Genomic DNA, 8,625 nt, shown 5'->3' on the forward strand with positions numbered 1-8,625 from the left:
CCCCCGCCACTCCCCTCTCTCAGGCCGTGGCTCTCTCCCAGGATCTCCTCGAGGAGATCGGCGGGATGAAGGCGGCGCAGTCCCGCATGGAGGAGGACATTCGGATGATCCGCGAGACGCTTGGCATGGTGAGCTGCTGCCGGTGTCCCCAGGAGGCAGCTGGGCCCTCACCCCCCTCCCTGCCTCTGTGTCACCCTGCCACCCCTGCCCCACGGCCCTGGGTGTCACCCGGCGTGAAGGGTGCCAGGAGGGAAGAGCAGGAAGGGTGTCCCAAGGCTGAAGAGGTAACTGCATGCACCAACCAAAGTGACGCTAAGACATTTTTTAACTAAACAGCTGTAAAGAAAGAAACATGGGTGCTAAGAAGGAGAGGAGATAAAGATCTACCCATGCAACACAGCCACAACCCTGCCTGGCATCCCTCTGTCCTGTGCCCAAGTTAATTTTTGGATGCTCCTTTTCAATCCTGCTCCTGTGTCTGGGCTGCCATCCCTCTCCTTGTCCCGCTCCAGGGGAATCTCCAGGACGCTGCCGGCCAGCTGCCGGCCCTCCGTGACCAGACGGCGTTGGACAGTGACATGGTACGGCCGCGCGCACGCCCGGATCCTGCTCCGGGACGGAGGCGGCTGCGTGCCCGGGGCACCGGTGCACCCAGTCCCTCGGTGTCAGGGCACGGTCCCAGCAGGGCTGGGCAGCGATGCTGGAGGGGGTCAGTGCTCCTGTGGGTGCCATCTCACCCGGCTACGTGGCCAGGGTTGACCCCCTAATCCCTTTTTTCCCCAGAAAAAGCTGAAGGAAAGGCTGAGCCTCTACCCAGCCCCGGAGCAGGTAAGCAACTTGGTGCGCTGGGAGGTGCTGGAGGATTGCCTGGTGGGCAGCAAAGCAGGAGGAGGAGAAGGAGGAGGAGAAGGCCGAGGTCTGTCGGTGGTGAGTGCTGGGGCATCCCAGCTATGGGAGTGGGACTCAGCAGGACCGCAGCCCCCCGGGGCCTCGGCGGAGGTTTGCTCAGCACTTCTCTTCCCTGTGCATCCCGCCGGGAGGCAGGACCTGGCACCAGCAGAGCCAGGGCAGCTCCTCGGCTGCCCCAACAGAGACCTCCTCATCGTCCTCATCGTCTGTGCCACTGACAGCCCCCAACAGCCCCTCCGTGGGGCAAGGGAGCGCCCGAAACCCTTGGGGTGACCGCGCAGCCCCCTGTCCTTGCTCAACGTTGGGCAGGACCACGGCTCCCTGCCCTCCTGGTCTCTCTGGGGCTGGGAGGTGGGAGCCGGGGACAGCGGAGGGACATTTTGGGGCAAACCCCAGCATTCTGCACCATGAGATGGTTTCCAAATCCTACCTGGGGCTGCTGCTCCTGAAATGAAGGCGCAGCCCATTAGGCTGGGAAGCGGGTCTGGTCCAGCAGCTCTGGAGTACAGAATCCCATTGCTGGAGAGAAGAATGCCTTGCTGTTGTGTCAGGTGGCATCAGCAGGGGGTTTGCTGATCTCCAGGATCGGCTGCTGAAATGACTCTGCAGGCACAGAGGTGGCCAAAGGACTAAGGGGACTGGGGAGGGGCCGTGCGGCTGGGGCGCCCGGGGGTCCCTGTGGGTTGGGCAGTCTCTGCCTTTGGGGTACTTGAGTTTGGCTCCGTGAGCTGGGGGGTTTGAGGACAGGGCGGGTGGCCCTTGCTGCTGCACTTCCGCCCATAAACCTGCTCCCCTTTGCCTCCTCTTCGCAGGATGGCAGTGAGGGCCAGGCTGCCCCCGCCGAGCCCCCCACTGCAGACATGGACGCCCCGCATGGGGCAAGCTCAGCGCTGGGACTGAAGGGACCAGGGACACAGCCTGCACCCAGGACCAGCAAAGGGACCAGCAAGGGGACTCCACAGGGGCAGCCTGGCTCCCTGGGGACGCAGAGAGCACCAGTGGCCCCTGAGAAGGGGGCAGGTGCTTCGTCAGATAAGACAAAGACTTCTGATGCCCGTGCCACCACCCTGGGGACACAGGCAGGATCCCCTGGCATCAAGACCCCTACGCTGGGGACAGAGTCAGGGGCCCCTGACACCCAAACCTCCACCCCAGGGGCACAGCCAGGGTCCTCTGACACCCAGAGCACTACCCCAGGGGTGCAGCCAGGGATCCCCAGCACCCAAACCACCACCCCAGGGGTGCAGCCAGGGATCCCCAGCACCCAAACCACCACCCCAGGGGTGCAGCCAGGGGCCCCCAGCACCCAAACCACCACCGCAGGGGTGCAGCCAGGATCCCCTGGCATCCAAACCACCACCCCAGGGGTGCAGCCAGGGATCCCCAGCACCCAAACCACCACTCCAGGGGTGCAGCCAGGGATCCCCAGCACCCAAACCACAACCCCAGGGGTGCAGCCAGGGGCCCCCAGCACCCAAACCACCACCCCAGGGGTGCAGCCAGGGTCCTCTGACACCCAGAGCACTACCCCAGGGGTGCAGCCAACACCTCCAGGGACCCAAGGAGGAGGAGCAGGGGTTAGAGATCCCCCTTGACACTGATCCCAGGGCCACATCCCCTTTGCAAGAGCCGCCCGTGCCCTGGCGATCCTCAGGTTCCTGCAGTGTCTCCGATCGCTACGCAGAGACGGTGGAGGCTCTCCGCCAGATCGGGCAGCTCAGCCACCCCTGTGCCAGCCTGAAGGAGCAGGTGGCCCAGCTGGAAGCCAGCAAGTCAGAGCACGCCGAGCTTGAGAAGCTGCGCCTGCTCTTCTCGGAGGGAGGTAGGAGCCCCTGGGGGGGCTGGCAGGGGGGTGTTTGGCATGGGGACACCCTGGGCTGGGGGCTCATTGTGCTCAGAGCCTGGCCTCAAAGGCGAGACCCCCTCACTGACAGCATGTCCCCTCAGACCACATCTAGACAAGGAGAGCATCACCAGCGTCCTGGCCGACCTCCAGGGCCAGGTGTCCTCGCTGCAGGGCCTGACCAGTGACCTGCAGGGCGAGAATGGGAAGGTGAGCTGGCAGCAGTCCCTGGGGGGGCTGCGGGGATGCCAGGGGGGAGTTGGGCAGGGAGGAGCGGAGGACATGGAGTTGTTGGAGGCAGAGACATAACTCGGGGTGGTGAGAATCAGGCTGTTCCGGGAGCAGCCCAAGGCTGGGTGGGTGAGGGTGCTGCTGGAGTTGGTGTTGCTCTGCACCCCAGACTGGCACACACGAGAAGCTCAGCAGGGGCAGGTCTTTGCCATCTCTTGGGAAGACATGAGAGAGTGTCCAGGACAGCAGGTCATACGTTGGTTTCCCCTGTGCCCATCCTAGGAGCGGGCAGAGGTGAAGATACGGGTCTGCGCACTGAGAGCCCAGAGGAGCAGCTGGCGAGAGAGAAAGAGCTGCTGGATGAGGCCTGGCAGGAGCTGAAGGCGGACAGGGAGGAGGTGAATGGGGCTGCACTGCGCGTCCGGCAGCAGGAGGAGGAGCTGAAAAGCGTGACCAAGGTAAGCGGAGCATCTGCGCTTCCGTTCCCAGCTGCACACGGGCTGGCAGCAAAGCTGGGCTTTCACAGCCCTGCCAAAGCAGGGACAGAAAGCCTGTCCTGGAAGGGGAAGGAGGGGATGCCCAAAGGAGTCGTGCCCCAGGGCAGCGCGGGTCCCTGTCCCCAGCCTCCCCAGCTGCTCTGCCTTGCAGCTCTCCTCCCAGAAGTATGAGGAAGGGCAGCGAGCCCTGCAGGAGGCACACAGGGTCGAGTCGCAGGACCAGTCGAGGCTGCAGTCCCTGCAGTGGCAGTTGGAGCAGGTCAAGCAGCAGCAGGAGCGTCCGCACCAGGCAAATACCCCCTCGCCTTCCCTTGTGGGCCTGGGGCCGCCGTGCCAAGGGCCTGAACCTTTGCCAACAGCTTCTCTCTCTCCCTTTCTCCCCGGGATGGGGCAGGACCAGTCTAGCATGGCTCAGCAGAGGAGCCAGCTCCAACAGCTGCGCCAGGAGCTGTCCAAGAGCCCCATGATGCTGCGGACCACAGGCTGGGACTCCAGTGCCCCTGAGAGTGGCTTCTCCAGCATGCTGTGTAAGGCTTTGTGCTTGCTGCTGGTGGGGAGGGACGTGCTGGGGGGCAGCTGCACTTGTATTCCACTTCTCAGGAGGCTTGGTCCGTTCCTGGGGGCTGTTTTAGTTCCCCTGTATATAAACCTCAGATGGGTGTTGGCCGCCTTGTCCTCTGAAGGAGCTCAGCGAAGCTCTGAGCCAGGGCAGTGCCAGGAGAGGGCAGGGAGGCCAGGAAGGGAGAGGCCGGTGGGTTGAAGCCCATTTGCACTGGGAGCGTGGGGAGGATCCTGCTGCAGGGACACGCAGGCAGCACCCAAAGGGATGCTGTGTCGTCTCCATCTGCGGTTCCTCTGACGGCGGCAGCACCACACAACTGGGCTTCTGTTCCAGGCTTTCCACCTCCCATCGGCAGCCCAGGAGGTATCCAAGAACTCCTGGCCAGGGCCAGCTCCGCCGAGCTCAGTGCCACCCTGGCGATGATGAAGTTCCGAGCCCTGCAGGTGAGTTGGTGGGAGACAGGGGTGGGAAGGGGCTTCAAACCCGCTGGGTGGGAGCAGGGCTGGGTGAAGCCTGATCTGAGCCTGGTAGGAGACAGCCCAGGCTGTGGCTCAGATCATTACTGAGCTGTGGGGCTGGGTGGGCTTGGAGAAGCCCCGGGCACCTAGAGGAGTGATGGCAGAAGCAAGGACGGGTGGATCCTCCTCACAGCTGGTCTCAGGCTGATGGAGAACGTCCTCCATGGGGTTGCCCTTGTCCTCGCCCTGTCCGTGGATGGGAGAAGCCAACTCTGTTGGCCTCTGGCGTCATGATGTCCCCGTCTCTCCCGTCAGCCCGCCGATTCCCTGCTGGGCCCTTCCCCAGGTGGGGCTGCTCTTTGAGGCTTCCGCTGTGGGTCTTGCTGAGAGTGTGAGGTTGTGGTCTCGGGGCGGGGGGAGCCCCCACACCCCAGGGGGTACCACGGATGGTAGCTGCCCCCTGCTGACTGCAGGAAGGAGGGTTTGGGATGCTTCCCTCCCTCATGAGTGACACCCGGGACTGTCAGCCCCCTTCTGTGGCACTCTCTGATACCCCTTCCATCCATCCCTCTCTTCTCAGGACCACGCTTACTTAGATAATGAGCAGCTCTTCCTGGAGTCCCTGAAGAAAAGCGTCCTACAATGCTCCTTTTGTGCCAGGCTGAAGGGGTGGCGTCCCCAGGCCGTGCTCAAGGGATGGCTGAGCAATAAACCGATCTTCACACGATCACCAGAGTTACTGTACTTATTGAGGCCTGGGTGCTCGGTGGACCTTTCCACAAATCAAGCACAGCAACAGCAGGTTTTTGTGCTGCTTTTATACACAAAAATCAGAGGCTTTTCCAAATACGCCTATTGGATACGGATTGGTTAGTGATTAACATCCTGCATGCTTCTGCTACTGCGTGTGCTCAGGGAAAGGGTCTCACACCGGGCAGCGTCTTCTGAACCTCTGTGTGTGTGTGTGTGTGGTTTTTAGTATTATAACGAAGGTAGTTCACTTCCAGGACACTCAAAAGTTAGTTTTATTGCCACGTTAATTTAATCGGTTGTTCACTGTGCTAGGTTGTCCAATATTTCATCCCCAGCACAATCCCAGACCTTCTCTTTATGTTCCAGGGTGTTCCACTTGTTTCCTAGGGTTTGGAGATCACAGTCTATCCTGTATGAATTTCTCATCACTAGCGCAGGTTTTCTTGACCACGCTTCAAAGTCCCACTTGCCCGAGCTTCAACCCCTTGGGTGCGGTACCTGTAGCCCCTGGCGCGATCCTTAACCACGGCTACGAGCAGATGTGGAGTGTGCCAAGAGCCACGGTGTGTGTGGCCTCCATCTCTGGGGGTGGCAGCAAGGGCCGCTCTGGGCGTGGGGCAGAGGGGCAAGGGCGGAGGGAAGAGCGGGTCCCTGCGGGGCTGTGGGGGCGTTTGTAGTCAGGCGCGGTGCCAGGCAGCCCCGTTGCTCTGGCAGCGGGGGCCTTGCAGGGCCGGCGGTGCGCGGCGCAGCCCCTGTCGCCATGGGAACGGGGGCCTTGGACTGCTGGCGGCGCGCAGCATGGCGGCGCCTTTGCTGAGCGCGGCGCTGCGGGGCGGGCGGGCGTTCGGCACGGTCGGTGAGGCGCGGGCCGGGGAGCTCCGGTTCCCCGTGAGCGGGCAGTGGGAGGCGTTTGGAGTGTGTGTGTGGCGGGGCGGGGAGCCCTCGGCCGCCTGGGTTCCGCAAGAGTGCTGGCGGGGCCGGCTCCGGGAGGGGTGGGTGGCAGCGGCCAGGGACCGCGCTCCCGCTCTCTCGCTCTCCCGCTCTCCGCCCGCCCCGGGCGCTCTTGGTCTTGTTTCTCGCTTTCTGTCTAAAGCGGGAACTCTGTCCTCTTCCAGCTGCGCTCTGCAAGCGGGCGGCCCCGCTGGGGCCGATGCCCAGCGAGGAGATTGACGTGGACAACTTGGAAGCGCTGGAAAAATACCGCAGTTTCACTCGCTACTTCAGGCTGGCGGAGAAGGAGAGCAGGAAGCCCCGCTGGTGAAAGACGTACCGGCAGCACACCTGCCCCCCGCCAGGTACTGGTGGGAGGAGCTGCTCCGCGCGAGGTTTTGCTGCTGAAGGTCGGGGCAGCTGTGGTTGGGTTTGCCCCAAAGCCTGCCCTGTAAGGAGCTGATGAGGTGCTTTGGCATGAGGTTGGCCCTTACCCGGTGCAGAAGTTTGCAGAGTGCAAATGTCTTCAGGGGAAATGGATGTTAGTTTTTTGGAAGGAGGGCGGCTGGCCGGGACCTGCTAAAAGACGTGGAGCAAAGTAAAGTCGTGAGTCCTTGGAACCCCAGTAGTATCAGAGAAAGCAGATGAGGACCCAGAGCTTTAGAGCTGCAGCAAATAATAGCAAATTTGGCTGCTCTGCTGAGCAGGCTCAGAGACCAGAGCTGCTCCCCAGCTGGCAAACCTGTGGGCCTGGGAGTGTGATGGTTGGGGAGGGAGGAGGGAGCAGAAGGGTGGAGGTGCAGAGGGAGGGCAGAGGTGGTAGAATCGAGTCTCTGACATCTCGGAGTTTGTGTCTCTTTCACGTGCTCCCTACCGTTTGGCAGGGGTTTTGTGTTTGGGTATTTGGAGATTCATGTTTTTCCCATACATGATTTTTTCACCCCTCTCTGAAGAGCCAAAGACCAACATCAGCTTGCCGCGTGCTAAGCTGCTGCGGGCACAGGAGAGGAAGGAAAGAAAAAAGATCCTGAGGGAGAACCGCCAGAGTGCCGAGATGGAAAGAGCAGCGCGGCTCCGGACTGGTCTGTGCCGCACCACCTCCCTCCCTGCCCCGGCCGCTCTGGGCGCCCAGCTGCCTCCTGCAGCGTTTCTCTCTCCTTGCGGTGCTGACTCCCCTCGACGAAGTCAGAGCTGAGTGGGAGAACACCAGCGGCCCTTTCCACAAGCAGCGTGTGGCGGAGCACTGCGGGATATTTCGTGACTTGTTCAAGGGGGCCACGTTCACCCCCTGGGTTCCCTTGAGGGTGGAGTACAGCCCAGAGGACGAGTACCTCATGCCGGTCTGCTATGGGAACGTGGTGACGCCGTCAGAGGTGTGTGAGGGGAGCTGGGAGCAGCCTCGAGCCCATGTGTGTTTCTGTCAGATGCTTCTAACAGGCGTTGCTTGTTCTGGGGATTTCTTTTGCAAGGGTATTTCCCCTGTGATGAAGGAAATATGTTTCTTGGACACGACAAGGACAGAGCTTTGCAACAGGGTCGTTGTCTGTCAGCAGGCTGGTGTTTGTTAAAGCCCCCTGGGGGCTCTCCGGGTGGAGCTGGCTTACTGGGTGGTGGTGTGGCTGTGCCCAGTCTCCTGGCCATGCCCGTGACAAGTGCACGTTCTTTGCCTTGGAAATTGTGATCTGGTCTGAATGGAAGCTGTTGTTTGAGCGATTTACATTCCCTTTCTGTTGCTCTTTTAGGCTTCCAGTCCCCCTGCAGTGTCATACGAGGCAGATAAAGGCTCCCTCTGGACTTTGTTGCTGACAAATCCAGGTGAGTAGCGGGTTCTTTAAAAAAAAATCTTTGAGCTGGGTTGTTTCACTCTGCTTTTGGTCAGCTCCTGTTTCTTTTGGCTGCACAAGCTGACGTGAGGTGATATCTGGAAAGCAGGGACATCTTACGTATGCAGGAGAGATTGTAGCCTCCCCAAATTTCTGGCGGTTGAGAGATGGAACAGTGATGCAACGGGACCTGTGTCAGAGTGTAGAGGGAAGAATTCCCTGACTCCCGTCTTTTGTTTACCCCCCAGAGCCCTCTCTCCCTTGGCAGTCTGCCTGGGGGGTAGGTTAGCTGACACTGTTTGCCCTGAGAAACCAAAGCACAGTGACGTGAAGCAGCTGAGCAAGAAGTCCTTTTAGGCTTGGAATTCCATGTGTAGAGTTCTTTGCTCCTCCTTTTAAGCTCAATCCTATAAGGTTGAGTTACTTTTCTGGTAGGAAAGGAGTGCTGGGAGGTCTCGAGCTGCCCCCTCCCTTCAGAGCGGATCCGGGCATGGGGTTGGTGCAAACATCAGGGTGTCCCTAAGTCACCTTTCCCTGTGGTGTGCGTTTGCAGATGGACATTGAAGAGATGCGGACTCGGAGCACCTGCGCTGGCTGGCGTGAGTACGGCACCTCGCAG

At 61.0% G+C, this 8,625-nt stretch overlaps 1 pseudogene; it reads left to right on the plus strand.

Moving 5' to 3' along the window:
* The first annotated feature begins 6,051 nt into the window (after positions 1-6,051).
* LOC141952072 (large ribosomal subunit protein mL38-like) lies at positions 6,052-8,609 on the plus strand (annotated as a pseudogene).
* The last annotated feature ends 16 nt before the right edge of the window (positions 8,610-8,625 follow it).

This window comes from Strix uralensis, chromosome 19 (assembly GCF_047716275.1).
Source record: "Strix uralensis isolate ZFMK-TIS-50842 chromosome 19, bStrUra1, whole genome shotgun sequence".
Lineage (NCBI taxonomy): Eukaryota > Metazoa > Chordata > Aves > Strigiformes > Strigidae > Strix > Strix uralensis.